This window comes from Anneissia japonica, unplaced genomic scaffold (assembly GCF_011630105.1).
Source record: "Anneissia japonica isolate Jap-2015-1 unplaced genomic scaffold, ASM1163010v1 scaffold6417_len956965_cov193, whole genome shotgun sequence".
NCBI classification, from domain to species: Eukaryota; Metazoa; Echinodermata; class Crinoidea; order Comatulida; family Comatulidae; genus Anneissia; species Anneissia japonica.
Genome location: NW_022713977.1, coordinates 265,550 through 282,503, shown reverse-complemented (window position 1 = coordinate 282,503; position 16,954 = coordinate 265,550). Strand labels below are relative to the sequence as shown.

Below are 16,954 nucleotides of genomic sequence, written 5' to 3'. Positions count from 1 at the left end.
ATATATTTTATTCCTCCATGTATAGATCAACCAAATGGTTTCAGACGAGAATGTATATCCTATAGGCCGAGAGTATTATGCTTTCCTCGGAAGATGATACAATCGTTTAGATATTTGTTTATAGATATCAGTAGATTTTTTGCTGTTTTTACTTGTGTAAAGTTAAAAAGCAATGGAGGCAGCCCAAAGAATTCAAAAGTCAAGAACAGTAAATGCATTTGGCTTCAAGTTCTTCTATGTTAGTTCTTTGTTTCTTTTATAATTTTATTTGAAACTACACTTCATTTTTACTATCGAAGAATCAGTCTGTCCGTCAGTATATTGGTTTGTCAGTCAGTAATTCTGTCATTCAGAGAGTCAGTAGATTGGATTGGATTGGTGGTGATTGGGCAGTACACCGGGAGACAATCCCCTACTCTTTTCCGAAGAGTGTACTGCGTTCTTTCACGTGCACATGGGCCATAAATGCACACGGGACCATCCGAAAGACGGTGCACTATTGTAACTTGTATTTCAGCCCTCCAGCTGAAACACAAGGAAAGGCAGCGATGGGAATTGAACTTAATAGATCTCCATGGTTCAGCGCACACACAGTGATTACCGCAAGATTAGCCGACCGAGCTGCTCTCTAGGTGGGTTTGTCATTTAGTTAAGCCGGGCACTCACTGCGTCGTACGACGGTCGTACGACAGTCGCACAACAGATCTAATTCCGCTCTCTTTGAGCGCTAGACATGAGACTCCGTCTGATGATTGTCAATGGACTTCTGAACAGATCGTCATTAAAAACGATCCGTTGCGCGCGCGTCGACGCGTTGCGTTCTTAATAGAATCTCGTCGGCCGACGACCGACGGGCGCAGTGAGTGCCCGGCTTAAGTCATACAGTCAGTAAGTCAATTAGTTGTTCAGTCAACTATCAGCTATTCAGTCAGTCTGTTAGTCAGCTACTCAATCAATCCAATCTCGAAAAAAAAAAAAAAAAACAAAAAAAAAACAAAAAAAAAAAACAATAACATTATGACCCACAAGGGCCGGTAAGAATAGACGAGGCGCTTCCAAACGATTAGGTATACGCTTTATAATACACAATACTAAATAATAACACTTGTGATTTAAGATCATAAAAATGAAGCTTAATTCAAGTAACCTTGACGTATATGCATTTGTAAAACTCATTAAAATGTTTGAATAATTAAACAACAAATGGCATTTAGCATTTGTCCCTGCTAATTGTCTACCAAGGAGAATGTTCATGCATTAGTAGAACAATGGCGGCGAAGCACTCAATGTTTTGGCTCCTTACTGTAGGTCTCCAGATTCAGCGGCTGGGGCATGGAGGGTAGGTACCGGTAACGAATCTCCCAGAAAATCAGGTATTTTGAAATTTAGTATTGTTTCTGTGATTATTAATAGTGGATGGACTGTCTCTTCTACGACAACACCACTTGGAACCCTCTGCTATGTCGTATGTATTCAAGAATGTTCCTGGGTCATTTTATATTGTATCGCGCTGGTGGTGACTTCATCCATGGAGGAATAAATTCATTATCCGCTTTAATGTAACGTGCAAAATAAAGCGATTTAATAAAAAAAAAAAAACAACGTTGCTAGCTATTATGGATATTTCTAAAAGGGACCAGTATGATTGTTTTGCCTTTACAATGCGTCATTGCGACGTTCATTATTATTATAATGAAACCGTTGGCGATTTATTCTACCATTATTATATCATACGAAATGCTTATGTGATGACGCGTTGCGCGTCAGTCTTCTATACCAGTACATAATTATAGCCGGTTGCTTCAGTGCCGTAATAGCCATTTAGCCTCCTGGACGTTTTATTCACTAGTGATTCACAGTGGATGGAATCCAGACAGGTAACAGAAGTTCAAACCAAGGGTAGGTGCTTGTTGGATGATTATTTGTGCAAGAATCGACGATGATATTTTCATTAGGTCATTCTAAGGAAAGAAATTCTACCAATGTTATTGCCAGCTGACAGCGAGACAAATTGCACCAGCGCTAGTAGGATTAAATTTGTATCTGAACGTATTCCAATCTTTTTGAAACGCGTTTGAATGTATAAGAATTCGAAGATTTGCAACTTTAGCCTAAAAGGCCAGTTTCAATAGGCTATGTAAGAAACATAACACACAGTGCTGTTTTACGTGAAGATATTGGCATAGTTAGATAGACATTAGTTAATGTTAATTAATAATACAATAAAATAATAATAATAATAATAACACTAATAATATAATACAATAATAGTATTAATCAACTTTAGCCTACTTTAAACGAATTGCTTACTCGTGAAGGCCTTCATACAGTTTGAAACGCATCTATACTCACTGTATGTTGTAGCAACGTAGCAGGCTCACAGTTTTAAGTTCTTTTCTGAATTCAAAAGCAGGCTTTTTTGTATAGGCATAGGTCTAGAATTACTTAGGGCGCATATTTAGCTTTTTATGATATCCAATGCCTAATTTAAATGCAGTCGTAGAATGCCATTTTTAAAAAAAGTTTTAGAGGATATGTTTCAGATAAGGCCGTTTGACGCAGCGTTTTCTTGTGTGTGCGCGGAACCTTGGAGATCACTTGGGCCGGTTCAATTCCCCTTCGCTGCTCTTGTTTTTTATCTGGAGGGCTGAAATGCACGTTACATAGCGCACCGTCTTTCGGGTGAGACATTAAGCCGTTGGTTCGTGTGAATTGTGGTCCATGTGCACGTTAAAGAACGCAGTGCACTCTTCGGTAAAGAGTAGGGGATTGTCCCCACCCCCGTTTAGTCACTAAATTTTACCATTTCAATGCATATCAATGTTATGTATTTTCAATACATAGCCTAAAATTGATATGTATTTTTAATACATATCATTGTTATGTATTGAAAATAAGCACTACTCGCTTATCTATTCTGAAACTGTTGTGCTGTCCCGTTTGAAAAATTCTGGATCCGCCCCAGCGGCGTAGGCCTTCTGCACAATCACCACCAGAAGGACCCCACTGGAAATAAGTCTTCAAACTTTTGAGGGTTATCCTTGATGTGTACATCAAAATAAATCTCTATAAATCTATCTATTTCATAGCTTACTGACCATAGCCGATGCACTGCGGCCGATGCACTGCGGCCGCCACGGTCCTAGGTGCGTAATCCGAATTTCCATGTTTATTCAAAACGGAACTTTACTATATAGATTTACATATAAATGTTGAAAAACTCCAATTTTTTTTCAACCATCAATATCCAATTTGCAGGAGCAAATCAAAATTCATGTGCGCTTTTTGTCATTTTGTCATGAGCAAATTTGTACGGTGTTTAGTAGTCTTCAAAAACAGTTACACAGCTGTTTATGTTGGTGGAAATAATCTGGGTACAGACGCATATTCGTTTAAATGATTGATTTGTTATCGACGTCCAGATTAATACATGATTTCTTCATGTTGATTTTCATCGTAAAGGCTTGTATGGGCTAATACCTACCGGTACCCCTCATACTTAAATACACTTCACATTATTCAAAAAAGTCTATCAGGATTATATCTGGCGCTCCACCGCGGTCTCATTCCTCTAGGTTATTTTTAAATTGAAATTTACTCGAACTCCCTGATATAAATTCTCTCCAACAAAGTATTTTTATGTATGCATCCTCTCACTCCATTTTACCAAAGTATTTCTGTGATATCTTCAAACCTAATTCCTCTTTACACAATTACTTCTAGATGTGTATAAGAGACAGGCGTTTGAATGTATAAGAATTCGAAGATTTGCAACTTTAGCCTAAAAGGCCAGTTTCAATAGGCTATGTAAGAAACATAACACACAGTGCTGTTTTACGTGAAGATATTGGCATAGTTAGATAGACATTAGTTAATGTTAATTAATAATACAATAAAATAATAATAATAATAATAACACTAATAATATAATACAATAATAGTATTAAATATTGAATCAATGTTATATTTTTATATATAATAATAATAATAATAATAATAATAATAATAATAATAATAATAATAATAATAATAAAATAAAGGTAGAAACAGTGACGTAAATATCGTTTCGCGTGCCCCTGACCTCAATGTTGAGAGTCTAAGCCATAACCACTGAGACAGTCGCTCCTAAGGTAAAGCGAAAGCAGAATAAATGTGAACAAACATATTCTTTACATTCACATTATTATTTCACTACCTACTGTGACGTCAGTATCTCCGCCAACATACGCTCACAATGGCCTTGTCATACACAACAGTTAAGCTTAAACGATTATAGAGAAACTTTTTGAAATAAATATTTTCAAATATAAATGAAAATTGAGTCATAAAAAAGACAGCCGTTATCAAAAGTTATTTGTTTACGTTTCCTTTGCTGAAATTACCAGAAGAAAACTAGTAACTAGTTTAACTAGGCCATATGGCATTATACGCTATAGGTTTAAAAGAATAACTGTATTTATTTGGTAATCATAAAGTAGTTAATGCCGATATTAATTAAATGGACGTCTAAAGCTATAGATATTTTATATTACCAAAAAGTCATTTGCAACATCTTGGAGACAACAAGTCGTGGAGAGATGAAAGACCGTGGCGACACGCATTTTCGCTTGTACAATTACATTGTAAATTGTTACAGATATAAAATAATAGGCCTAGGCCTACAGGTCTTAAAAATAGATATGAACATTTAAAACAAAATATTTGGGGCTCTGTTTATAAGAGATTTTTTTCCATTTATCCAGAAGCGTATTTCCTATATAAATGATATATTTACTAGTTTTCTCGAAACGTGATCTTTCTAACTTAAAACTGCTCTGGTCGGCCAGCAGGAAGATATAGTGACAAAATAATGGTAAATTCTGATGACGTATCACGCACGCGTGCTAAACCAACACAAATGTCTCTAAGTCCGCATGCGCAGAAAATTGCAATAGTAAGGTATTCATCAGCTTGCCTTATTAATTATCTGTTTGCTCACAAACGTATAGAGCGGTGATACGGGAGATCTGGAGATTCATTCGTAGTCTAACAGGCATTGGATGAGTACTGATTTATTGCTACTCGGCGAGCGGCACATCGCACCACTATTTCGTATATAGTTCCCGACTGAGAGTAAACTTATCAGAAGGTTGTATTAAGCTTGTTTAACGTAAAAAATAATCAATACGTGTTGTTATAAACCTCAAAAATAACAGTTACCGGTATTCATTCCAGTAAAATATTACTAGCTGGCTAAATTTCATATCATGCTATATAATTGAAGAGCACGATTATTTCGCGTTGCAACGAATTTACAGGCCTATCTAATGGGAATATCATGAGATCTATAATTTACCATTTTAATGAAAACATTTTCTAATTTTTGTTTTCATTATTAATATCATTTCAGGAACACCGACGGTTACATTTGGAGAGGTTTTGCAGTATTGAATTCAAATAGCACTGCGGCATGGTTAACCCAAATTAGTACTCAGAACAAGCCCGGAGTACATTAATATCTTTCCTCTCATTTCCAATTCTTCGTTCAAAAATCACATCCAGGAAAACGTAAGGCTAAATTGTGTGCAACAATAGGTTTACACTTGATCTGCTCTTGTGTCGTCTCCAAATTATTTTGACGGCCGGAACTTTATTTTACACTGTCAAGTCGTCAGTAGCGCTAACAAAACAAAGTGTTTTGGGACTAATCGATTTCGGGATTATTTCGACCAAGGAAACAGGTGAGTTTTCAAAAATAATAAATTACCGTCTCCATAGCTCATCGGGAGTAGTATTAGTAAGTGGCTTTCTGTCTCAGTTGTATTGTGGTACAATAGCTCAGTGGTTGTCCTCCAATCCCAAGATTCATGGTTTAAATCCAGGCTGAAAACAACACCAATTTGTAAGCCTCGTATTGAGGCTATATAAGATAACAGTTGGTTTTATTCTTTTATTGTATAATTTGTATTACGCTTGATTATGTTCTGTTTGTGTGGATTGGAGAGTCTTTGTATTTATGTTCATCCGAAAATAAAATTTGAATTGAAATTAATTATTATAATAAAGAACCAGCGTAAGACAATGGCATTCATCTTTTATTTATTTATTTTTTTAAATATGTGAATTATTCGATCTGACTTGTTTACGTTTAAATGTTTACTCTCCTCTCTGTGGATTGACTACATTGAGTGTTACTATACGCACGTCTCGTCAACACGTTTAAAACTCTCCTTGATGTTAACCACGCTTGTCCTCGAATTCAAACCAAAACAATATAATAAAATGTAAAATGTAGATAAATAGAAACTGTTATGCTTTCAAAGGGACTGGTCTTAGGAGACTTCTTAAAGATGAAAATTGAAGCAGACTCAAACACGGAGGGCTTCACGATGAAAGACAAAGCAATTTTAAATAGTAAGAGGCACTTTAAGTACCGTAGACTTGGGAATGACAATTACCCTTAGGCTTCAATTCGCATGTAATGAAGTTTGTGCTGTCTTCATAGATTAAAATATAGATTAAGGTTGAATCTTAAACGAAAGTGTTCGTGAATTTATGAATGTGATTTTTTTAAATCATTTTTTAGTTTCAATAGGCCTCTATTAAGGCCAGGATTAACATTGAACAATTGAAAACTATGACATATATTTATGAACTGAATTTTGAAAGTTGAAAGGTACGTTAAACCTAGTTTCTATACAATCCCTGAACTGTCTCTACAATGATTTTCATTGCAGTCGTTGCACTGCGTAGCTGTTGCATTGCGTATCTGTATTCGACGCCGCAATGGGAGGGGCTCCTCTTGACCAACCAATCAGCGTCACAGAAATTTAAAGGAGAAGGGTGTAGCGATTTTATGAAAACTCGACAGAGTTGTACGCTTAAGTGATGTTAGCTTTAATGCGAAACGTGCCTGGTTTTTTTATATTTTACGCTAGTATCTGTCAAGTGATACAGCTTTTATCAAATCATCTTACAAACCTGCACAAACCGACTGTTAGGCCTCAGCATGCAAATATGTTTATATAGGCCTAGTTGTATGTACATCTTTTACGTAGGTCTATCACGGTATAGGCTAACTGAAAGTCTATTATTTTGTGTCTATAAAAGCTTTGGAAAATTTATCTTAGACTTAAAGTACTTTGCAACACCTGAGGTATCTTTATATTATCATGCTGTTTGTTACAGTCTGACTACCAACTTTCTTTAGTTGGTGCCAAATGTTTCCTGTTGGAGATTGGTTAACATTTATCAATATTATTAACGGGATTATTCAAACATCGAACCAAATATCAAAATTACATAGTCCAATTTTTCATTAGGATCCATTATTTGCATTACATGGCCGGTTAGCTCAGTCGGCAGAGCGTAATGCTAATAACGTTTTGTCATGGGTTCGAGCCCCAGTATTTTTTTTTTAAGGATAGGGAGCAAATATTGTTTGGGCTTCCGGACAGACCATAATATTTTTTCATTTCTGTATATTTGCCTGATAAATTATTATCTATGGTTTTGATCAGAAGCATTTCATGTCTTATTTATACATAAAAATGTGGCATTTTGAATTGGCTTTGAATCCAGGACCCTTTATAATGAGCACCCATCGCGTGCAACTTATGAATGTTGTCAACGACGATTCACTTATAAAACGAACACTGTACCATGGTATTGCGTCGGGTAAATGCCCACTCATAGTTGGACAAATTCGGGGACAAATGGCGGACAGTCAGCTTTAAACAACCTGTAGCTTCTTACGGCGATAGGCTAAAGCATTACAAATTTGTTTGCGATCTATGTGGGCAATTGGTCGAAGCAATGTCAATCCTCGTGCATTCTGTCAGGTGGCAGACGAAGTTTGTTTTACTTTACATTGTCATAAACGATGGTTATATCAAAGAGTCGCGGAACGACTCTTCTTTTGTTATATTATTGCTTAACGAATCGTAATTGCTATAAATGATTTGAAAACTTCCGGTTAGTTTTGCATGGCAATCTCGTTTATTGTGACAATATTACACAGTATTATAAAAATCCAGGGGCCGTAAATTGTTAATGAAAGTTCACCGTATTTTATTGAATAATGTATCCTGCTATATCATGTTAAGGCCAACTCAGACCAAGTGTCGAACGACGCATCTCGACGCGATTTGTTGTCGCGTCGGGTCTGTGCGAGTTGAACGCAGAAACGATGGTTTGCGTCGGGGGCAGTCACGTCGTAGGATATTAAACATGTTTAATATTTCTCACGACGGCTCAAGACTGTCCCCGACGATGAATCGCGTCGGGCTGCGTCGTATGACGCTGTCTGAGTTGGCCTTCAGTTGTAAAAAAAATTATATGGCAATAAATAATTCTAAATGTTACATTTCACTAAAGTGCAGGTAAAATTGTCACTGACAAGACCTTATTGGACAAAATACCATGTTATAATAATAATAATAATTTATTGAACTTACACTTTTGTTACAGTGGCACTCGTCAATTGACGGTGCGTTAAAAACCAAAAAAAATACAAAAAAAAGGTTACAATAAAAAAAACATACAAAAAGCACAAGCACACAATTTGAAAGCCCCTTCTTATTATAACTTAACAATCAAACTTAATTTAAACTACTTAAAATGTATAAATACAGCAGATACAGTAATACAGACTTACTTTTCTGTACAGTACTAGGCCTAAACTTACACACACACACACACACACCTAGGTAAACTCAATCCAATAAGAGAAATATTGAGGAGAGAAAAAAAAAGTTAGTTTTGCACAGTATAGATTAATGCGAAGTGTTTTTGGTGTTTGATTTAAATCTGCTATATCTAAGGCCTTGTGATGAATAGTTTTATAGGCCACGAACGTAGGTTAAACAAACATCGCTATTCAAGTTTTACTTTTAGAAGTAGTAGCAATATTATTATTATTATTATTATTATTATTATTATTATTATTATTAATCATCATCATCATAATAATTATAATTATTATTATTATTATTATTATTATCATTACTATTATTATTATAATTATTATTAATAATAATAATCAACATCATAGTTATTATTACTATTATTATTATTATCATTATCATTATTATTATTATTATTATTATTATTATTATTATTATTATTAGTGGTGGTGGTGATGATAATGATGATGATAATGATAATGTTTATCATGATAATGAAAATGTAACTATGAAAATCAAATCAAAGTGTATTTTACTTTCGAACATAAAACAATTAACATAAAATCCACTTCTTGGTAAACCAAAAAAAAAAAAATACAAGACCAAAAAAGTGATCATAGTAAGCAAAAAGTGGGAATTTAACAAAAAGGAAGGAGGATCAAAATAAGCCTAAATTGTTATTTTTTACTGATCCCAAAAATCATAACATATAATGAAATAATAATAATAATAACAATAATAATAATAATAATATTGCTTTACAATAATAATGATAATAATAACAAAAATAATAACAATAGCAACAATAACAACAAAAATAATAATAATAATAATAATAAAAATAATAATAATAATATTACTTTACAATAATAATAATAATAATAATAATAACAAAAATAATAACAATAGCAACAACAACAAAAATAGTAATAATAATAATAATTAATAATAATAATAATAATAATAATAATAATAATAATAATAATAATAATAACAAACACAGCAATAACAAACCAGGGAGGTTTCGCAACCTTACAAAAACGAATACGTCATTATCATTATCGTCATTCGTGCCTAAAACAGTCTTTAAAATATGCTGTATGAGCTGAATATGATCCTTGAATAATGCAAAAAAAAAATTGAATCGCCTACGTTGTGACAAATATGCTACTGTAGGGGAAAGGTTGTATACAAACTTGATGACGTATTCGTTATCGTTTTTGTAAGCAACTCCCTATAATCTGAGATTTATCCGCGTAAATTAAAATTATCAATAATGAATAATTCAGACTAAAAAAAACTTTTAAAAAACACCAACAAAATCCTACAACTGAGAAATAAACATAGATAATTAACAAGATATAATAACAGATTTTAAATAAAATCAAATCCATTTAGAACCTAATGTGAACGAGACGAGACCTAAAACATAAAGCAAAGTCGCAGCTTAAAAGTTTCGATCTGGAAAAACCTTTGCTAATAGGTACACTTTCTCCATCAAAAGGCTTCTTCTATGAATGGAATGACCTGTTCGAAGCACGAACTCCTGTAGACGAAACCCAGTACCATTATGATTTTTAATCGTACGGGAAATCCACTCACGATCCAATAATATCAAATCTCGGAAACATATCAGTAAACATATACAAATATAATATAAATAAATTTTTTTAAATCTAAATAAAAATGGAAAAGTGAGTGAATTCACATGTCAATGAGCGTAGAGAACATTGTAAAGAATTCTTTTGTTGAATCTTGATAATAATACGGTGATTGGATAGTCAAAAACATCCTGTAGGCGAATCAATGATGTTACTCAATGACTAAGTAATCACTTTGGTGTTAAGTACCTCCGTATACTACAGAACATGTCCCAATAACTTAACTAGATCAAGATACGCTTTCGTTGCAATGCAATTTATATGACGAATTCCTGTCACAAAATCTAGACTAACGTAGTATTTAATATTTGACCAATTTAATGTTTGCTAATGCAAATTTACCTACCGTTTACAATTTACATATACTCTATTTATAAAGTATTACCTCAAGACAATTTAAAGTTAATGTCTTGACGTATACATTACCTATATAGGGTTAGCTTTTATATATTATACTGCATTATACTACGTTATTAATTATGGGATTTTTTATATCAATCATTTATAAACCGATTTTAAGCTAAATTTTTTGTTGGGAATATCATTGTTATTTAGTGATACTTTAAATTCAACTTAACTAAAAATAATAAATATTGTAATGGGAGCTAACGAATTAAAAGCATTTTAAGCAGAAAATAAATAAAATAAAAATAATTAAGTGAGAATGATGTTTAAAATCTAGACCTAAAGCACGACGCCAACATAACGCATCTAGGGACTTCCCATACTGTTGCTTGTATTTGTTGTTGGCAGTTTTTACATTTGGTACATAAAGGTTTTTAATTTAATTTTTTCAATTATTTAAACGTTATTTAACTTGGTTAATGTATTTCAATTATTTAATTACTGAAGCATGCGCTAACATTTCAAAAGCTGAAAATGTTCGTTTACTCACGGCCGCACCGTAATGAACGATATAACTTGGTTCAAAGGGCATTACTTACGGGGCAAGAAATGGTATGTGGTCGAGATTTAGTTGTTTGTTATGGTTTTCCACTAATGACGTATGCAGTGTGTTCGAGTACTGTAAGATGTGTATAAGAGACAGCACACACAATATATATATATATAAATCATCAAAGAAAGGTAAATACAGTGTTCGAATAAAGGACTTAATAAATACACCGTGTAGCATCTGTCTCTTATACACATCTAGATGTGTATAAGAGACAGATATAAAAGAGTGTGTGTGCGTGTGTGCATATGTGTATAGTAACCACAAACTAGACCCATTGGAAATTAACCAAACAACATCCGTTTATCGGTCGGTTGTTAAATACTGTTTTATGAGGGTGATAGTCTAGCATCATATCTCAGCGGTATAAGCATATTATATATAACGTTGTTTGTAAATCAGCTATTTTCATTAGGCCTGTGTCGAGCGGCATTATCAGAAATACTTTCATAGCAACTTTGTTGATAAAGCCTACAAACACATTTAACTGAATGAATGAATGAATGAATAAATAAACGAAACATAGCGGTTGTAGTAGATCTGCCTATATTGGTTAATTGACTCAAAAATAATTGATGATTGCTAAATTCGCTTTGGCCTGTGGAAGTCGAACACTGGCCGACTGTTATGACATTGTCGCAGCGTATGTTGTCTATCTTTGAAAGAATTGTGGACGAACCATCGGTGTTTTCATAGCGCAATAAATCAGGCGTAATTGGGAGAATGCCAGCCTTGTCTAAATCATTATTTCATTATCGGGTGAATATATGTTTGTATTAATCACATCAGAACAGAGGTAAGCAAGAGAGGTGAATTGATTCGGCTCGGATTTGCTATGAGATGTTCGTCAATTCTGAATAGTAATGTTACACTAAAGATAAAGAGTCTGTATTGAGCTACAAAAAAAAAATTGGAAAATAAAATTTAATATTGCTTACCTTGTATATTGAAAGTAGAACAAGGAATTTTGTTAAATATGTAGGCATTCCTTCTTTGTTAAAGATAATATTAATAAACATGAACATTAACAGTGTACTGTAACCAACAAAAAAAAAATCGTAGTAAATGACTATAAAATCAGTGACTCATAACTGAATTATATAATTATAATCTGTCTAATAATATGAAATTGATAATGTATTTATTATTTAAAAAAATCTAAAGTTGTTTTTTTTTTTATTTAGATTCAGCTCAAGCTGTATATCTTTTAATGTTTCTAAAGAAGTACGAAGTAATAAATCTCGAGCGCTATTAGGCTTACTTATTTTAACACGAAATTGGTGAATGTTAGTCACGTAGAAAGAAAAAAAACTATTAACAATAGTACTACAATAATCCGGCACTTCAGTAAATTAATATCTATCCATAACTCTTCAGTCGAGGTTATTTTGAGAGTTTAGTCGGCAAAACTGGTGGTAGCCCATTATGAATCCATTTAATATTGTTATTAACCAATACGTATTTTAACACTAATATGTGTTTGCAAGCTTACGAAAAAGATAACGATTACGTCATCAAATTTTTAGACAACACTCCCTTCCCCTACAGTAGCATATCTTTAACATTAGAGATTTAAGATTTTTACATGAATCAATGATTATTGTTCAGCTTGTACAGTATACAGTATTGACAAGAATGTTTTAAGTACTCATGACGATAATGATAATGACGTATTTCTATTCGTTGTCGTTTTCGTAAGCTTGCGAAATCTCCCTACTGTCGTTTTGTGGGTCCTTCTGTAGCAGTAATAGGGAAAGATTCTGTTCCATCAGAATCTCTCGCTATCTTGGCGAGCCTCATGCCGTTTAGACCACAGTATGTGATATCATTATGTATCTAATAAGACCAATAGTTTCTCTTTTTCTTGAGGGCTCACCCATAGTGAAGCGAATTTTTAAGCTACGTAATAACTCTATAGGTATATTGAGTATATATATATATATATATTATATATACACACACACATTTATATATACACACACATATGTATACACATATATATACATATATATATATATATACATATATATATATATATATAAATCATCAAAGAAAGGTAAATACAGTGTTCGAATAAAGGACTTAATAAATACACCGTGTAGCATAGCTCTCAACGAATGTAGTCCTGTAAATAAATGAATAAAGAAATTGTGTAATAAAATGCCTCTGGCGGGACTCGAACCTGCGACCTCTCGCTGTCAAGGCGAGTGTCATAACCACTAGACCACGGAGGCTTCATGGTTGAACAGATTCAAATACCACCAGATACACTCTATATATATATAATGCCTCTTTCTCTTTTTGTAGTTACTGTCTTTTTGTTTTATTCAATGTAATTTAACTGTTTCTTGGGTTAGTATTATTCATTAAGTCATACCAAATAGCTGGTCATTGTCTCTTCGTTTTGTTCAGGGTTGTTTATATACACAAAGATAAAGTCAGATTTGTTGTATTTATAACTTCATTTAATCCCTACTAAATAGGTAGCTTGCTTTGATTCACATCTACATATCCAGTCCATAGTTGGACGTGACATAGTGGTCACGGTATATAACAAGAAAGGAAGTTTATCTTTACTAGCAGTCGAGAAAATTCTGAAGCTAACGCTGGGCAGGCACACACACTTTTGCCAACGGTCATCGGTCGGCGCGATTCCACGGACGAGATGCGTGCAACGGACCGGTTTTAATGATAGTCCGCTAAGTCTATCATAGACAAGTTACACAGTGTGTGCCCTTCTTAACAATCCAAATGGGGTTCTCCCATAAGTACATTATGTAAGCCATAGAATTTGTTCATTTTAATCTTCCGGCCTTCATACTGCCAAGCATCACATCTCCCTAGAGATTTATGCTTTAACTCAGTTTATACGACATCTAAACGTTCCTTGCTTTTCTAAATTATTCGACAAGGCTTATGGGGATTAGCATTAACATTATTAGCAGTAGCTTTTCTTCGCTCTCCACTATTTACCAAGATAAAGTTTAACGAACGACTAACAATGCAGTTCTGAAAATCTACGCAAACACAATTATACAATGAAGAAAATAACAAATATAAATCAAAGACGCATATCCGTACACATGCATAATATGCATGACAAGAGCTAGGACAGAAACATTAAACATTCTTCTATAGACGTGTTAAGCACTTAAGGTAGGCCTATGGTTTTTTTTTTAATTATTATTATCAAACATCATACATTGACATTAAGTTAGGTGAATATTTCTTGGAATATATTATTAACAATAATAAGATCTCGGGCGAGTGAATACATAATAACCTTAAGTGAATTAGACTGCCATGTTTTATTTATCGTCACTAAAAGCAACCAGGAACTGTGTATGCCTATGTATTTGTTGTGACACAAAGAGCTATCCTCGAACGTCGTGTAACTCAGATTATTATTTTTTCATTGGAAATAATGGACTTTTAGTATATAGGTCTTTACACACTGTGGAAATATATCTGTTACTAAATAATAATGAGATTTCCGTATGTATAAGTCAAAGTTGCTGCGTGGTATTTATGCACTTTTGTATAAATCGGTAAATCGTGCTCAATGCAAAATCATGTTCTCTATTAATGCTACAAGAGACTTTTAACATGCGAGGTCGTATTAGATGTATGAACAAGGTGGTTTGAATCGATTAAATAATCAAACAGACTTCCGCGGGCTAGCGGTATGGCATTTATAAGGCTAATAATAATATCAATTTTCGCTATATCTGAGGACTGTTTCTGTCAATTATCTTGTTTGAGATTTCCATGTATGTAAGGGAAGCCTTTACGATTTCGTCGAGGACTGCTACGCAGTACGTTACAACGATTGCACTTAAAACAATGTAGCGACATTGTAGCAATTTTAAGGAAACCAGGCTTGATACTGATTGGTTAGTCGAATCAGGGTGCCTTCCAGTTTGAGAGTCCAGGGAGAAAAGCCAAAATTCTTCGAGGAGCCGCAATCAAATGTTCTCTTATACACATCTAGATGTGTATAAGAGACAGGCTACGCAGGGTAGGATCGATTGCACTGAAACCACTGTAGCGATAGTAGCGATTGTAAGGGAACCAGGCTTAAAAGATCAGACTGCAACGCCAATAAGGCGCTAGCTAACAATTTGTACGTTCCTGTAGCGTTATGGCAACGTTTCAGTTTAGGTACAAGGGTTGTCCTAACGTTATTTTCGGAAATAACCTACCACAACGTTCACAGGGTTGAAAGGATAGAAGCCGGACTTTGCCTGCGCCTGGCGGTCGTCGGCCGACGCGATTCTATGTAGAACGCAACGTATTGACGCGTACGCAAAACCGGGTCGTTTTAATGACGACCTGTTCAGACTTCCAACGACAATCAACAGACGGCGCGCGTCGCGTCGTCTAGAGCTCACAAGGGACGAAGTTAGTTGTACGACCGTCGTACGACGCAGTGAGTGCCCGGCTTAACGTTTCGTGTTTGCCGACAATCGCTTTCCGACACTATTTTTTAGTTAGTCTGTCAGTATTTAGTACATATTGTTAACGTTCAGATATGATGTGTATATACATTTTGATTTATTGTTTGCAATTAAGCTTTTATATTACCGGTACTCATCATTTCATAGTGCGTCAATACTAATTAAGCCTAGTATTAATAATTTAATACATTAATTCACGTGACTGTTTCCTATTGTGTTACTACCAGTGTCACGAGGCCTAAGAATTGTATAATATTTCCTTCCTCTTGAAATGCGTGTAATTTGCATATTTAATGTTCGCATTCATCCGTCATCGCGTATAAATCTTTCAAAATGTTAAACGACGGACCAGTATTTACGTTAAGACGTGATTTGCTTGCGCCTTGACAGTAGAGTATTCATTTGATGATGGTGTCATTATGGTATCATCGTATTTCAGTCTTGAAGTGTTCTACAAGAAAGAATCGTCTATTAATCTTACTTCATAATCCGCAATGAATTATATTTAATTTAAAATTTATTAATCTAAGCTGAGCGGCGAAACGTGGTAATGTCCTGTTCTCTCACGCAGAAATACCCCCGTTGAAAACCCGAATAGAGCGTCAAGATTCGATAGCTTTTCTCCTCATATAACGCCCACATAAGTGTTAGGCAGATGGTTAAAGGGACAATTTTGTATCCGTTACATTTCGATTTGCGTTGATGGCGTACTTGCATGGCGGATTTATGAAGCAAGTGTGTAGGCCTATATTATATATCTAATTTTTTTTAAATGACTTTAGCGTAATTTTTCCCCTTCTTTCATTAGTTTAAGATTGACTGTGCCACTTTCTTCCTGCACTGATGAAAAAGAGAAATGTCAAAATAAATATTAATAATTTATTATAATAAATTCCTTTAAACTTGTACATGATCTATTAATAGTGATTTCTTCGTATATATGTCTTGAAGTGTTCTACAATAATAAACCTGCAATTAATCTTACTTAATAATCTGCAATTAATCGTATTCAGTTCATTCGTTTCATATGAACAGTTGAGCTGAGCGTATAGCTGAGTGGTACGGTAAGTGTACTAAGCGCCGCGTGTCACCGTCGTCACGCGACGGATGAAATCCTTTTAAACAACCAATTGCTCAGGCTCTGCCAACGATGGTAGTAAGCGCATTGAAGCTACACGAAAGCTACAGCGTTGGGAAAGTCCTCACACAGATATATGC

The 16,954-nt window shown here is 34.3% G+C and overlaps 1 protein-coding gene across 4 annotated transcripts in view; it reads left to right on the top strand.

Annotated features, from left to right (window-relative positions):
- The first annotated feature begins 1,093 nt into the window (after positions 1-1,093).
- LOC117108841 (gamma-aminobutyric acid type B receptor subunit 2-like) overlaps positions 1,094-16,954 on the top strand; it is a 73,790-nt gene continuing 57,929 nt past the window's right edge. Inside the window, exons 1-2 of one of the 4 annotated variants that reach the window (XM_033251007.1) lie at positions 1,094-1,373; positions 5,390-5,720. The gene's annotated coding sequence lies outside the window, so the exon portion shown is untranslated. Of the gene's footprint in view, positions 1,374-1,800; positions 1,900-4,993; positions 5,129-5,389; positions 5,721-14,380; positions 14,436-16,954 lie in introns of those variants that run through there. The other 3 variants (XM_033251006.1, XM_033251004.1, XM_033251008.1) reach the window with 3 other exon arrangements.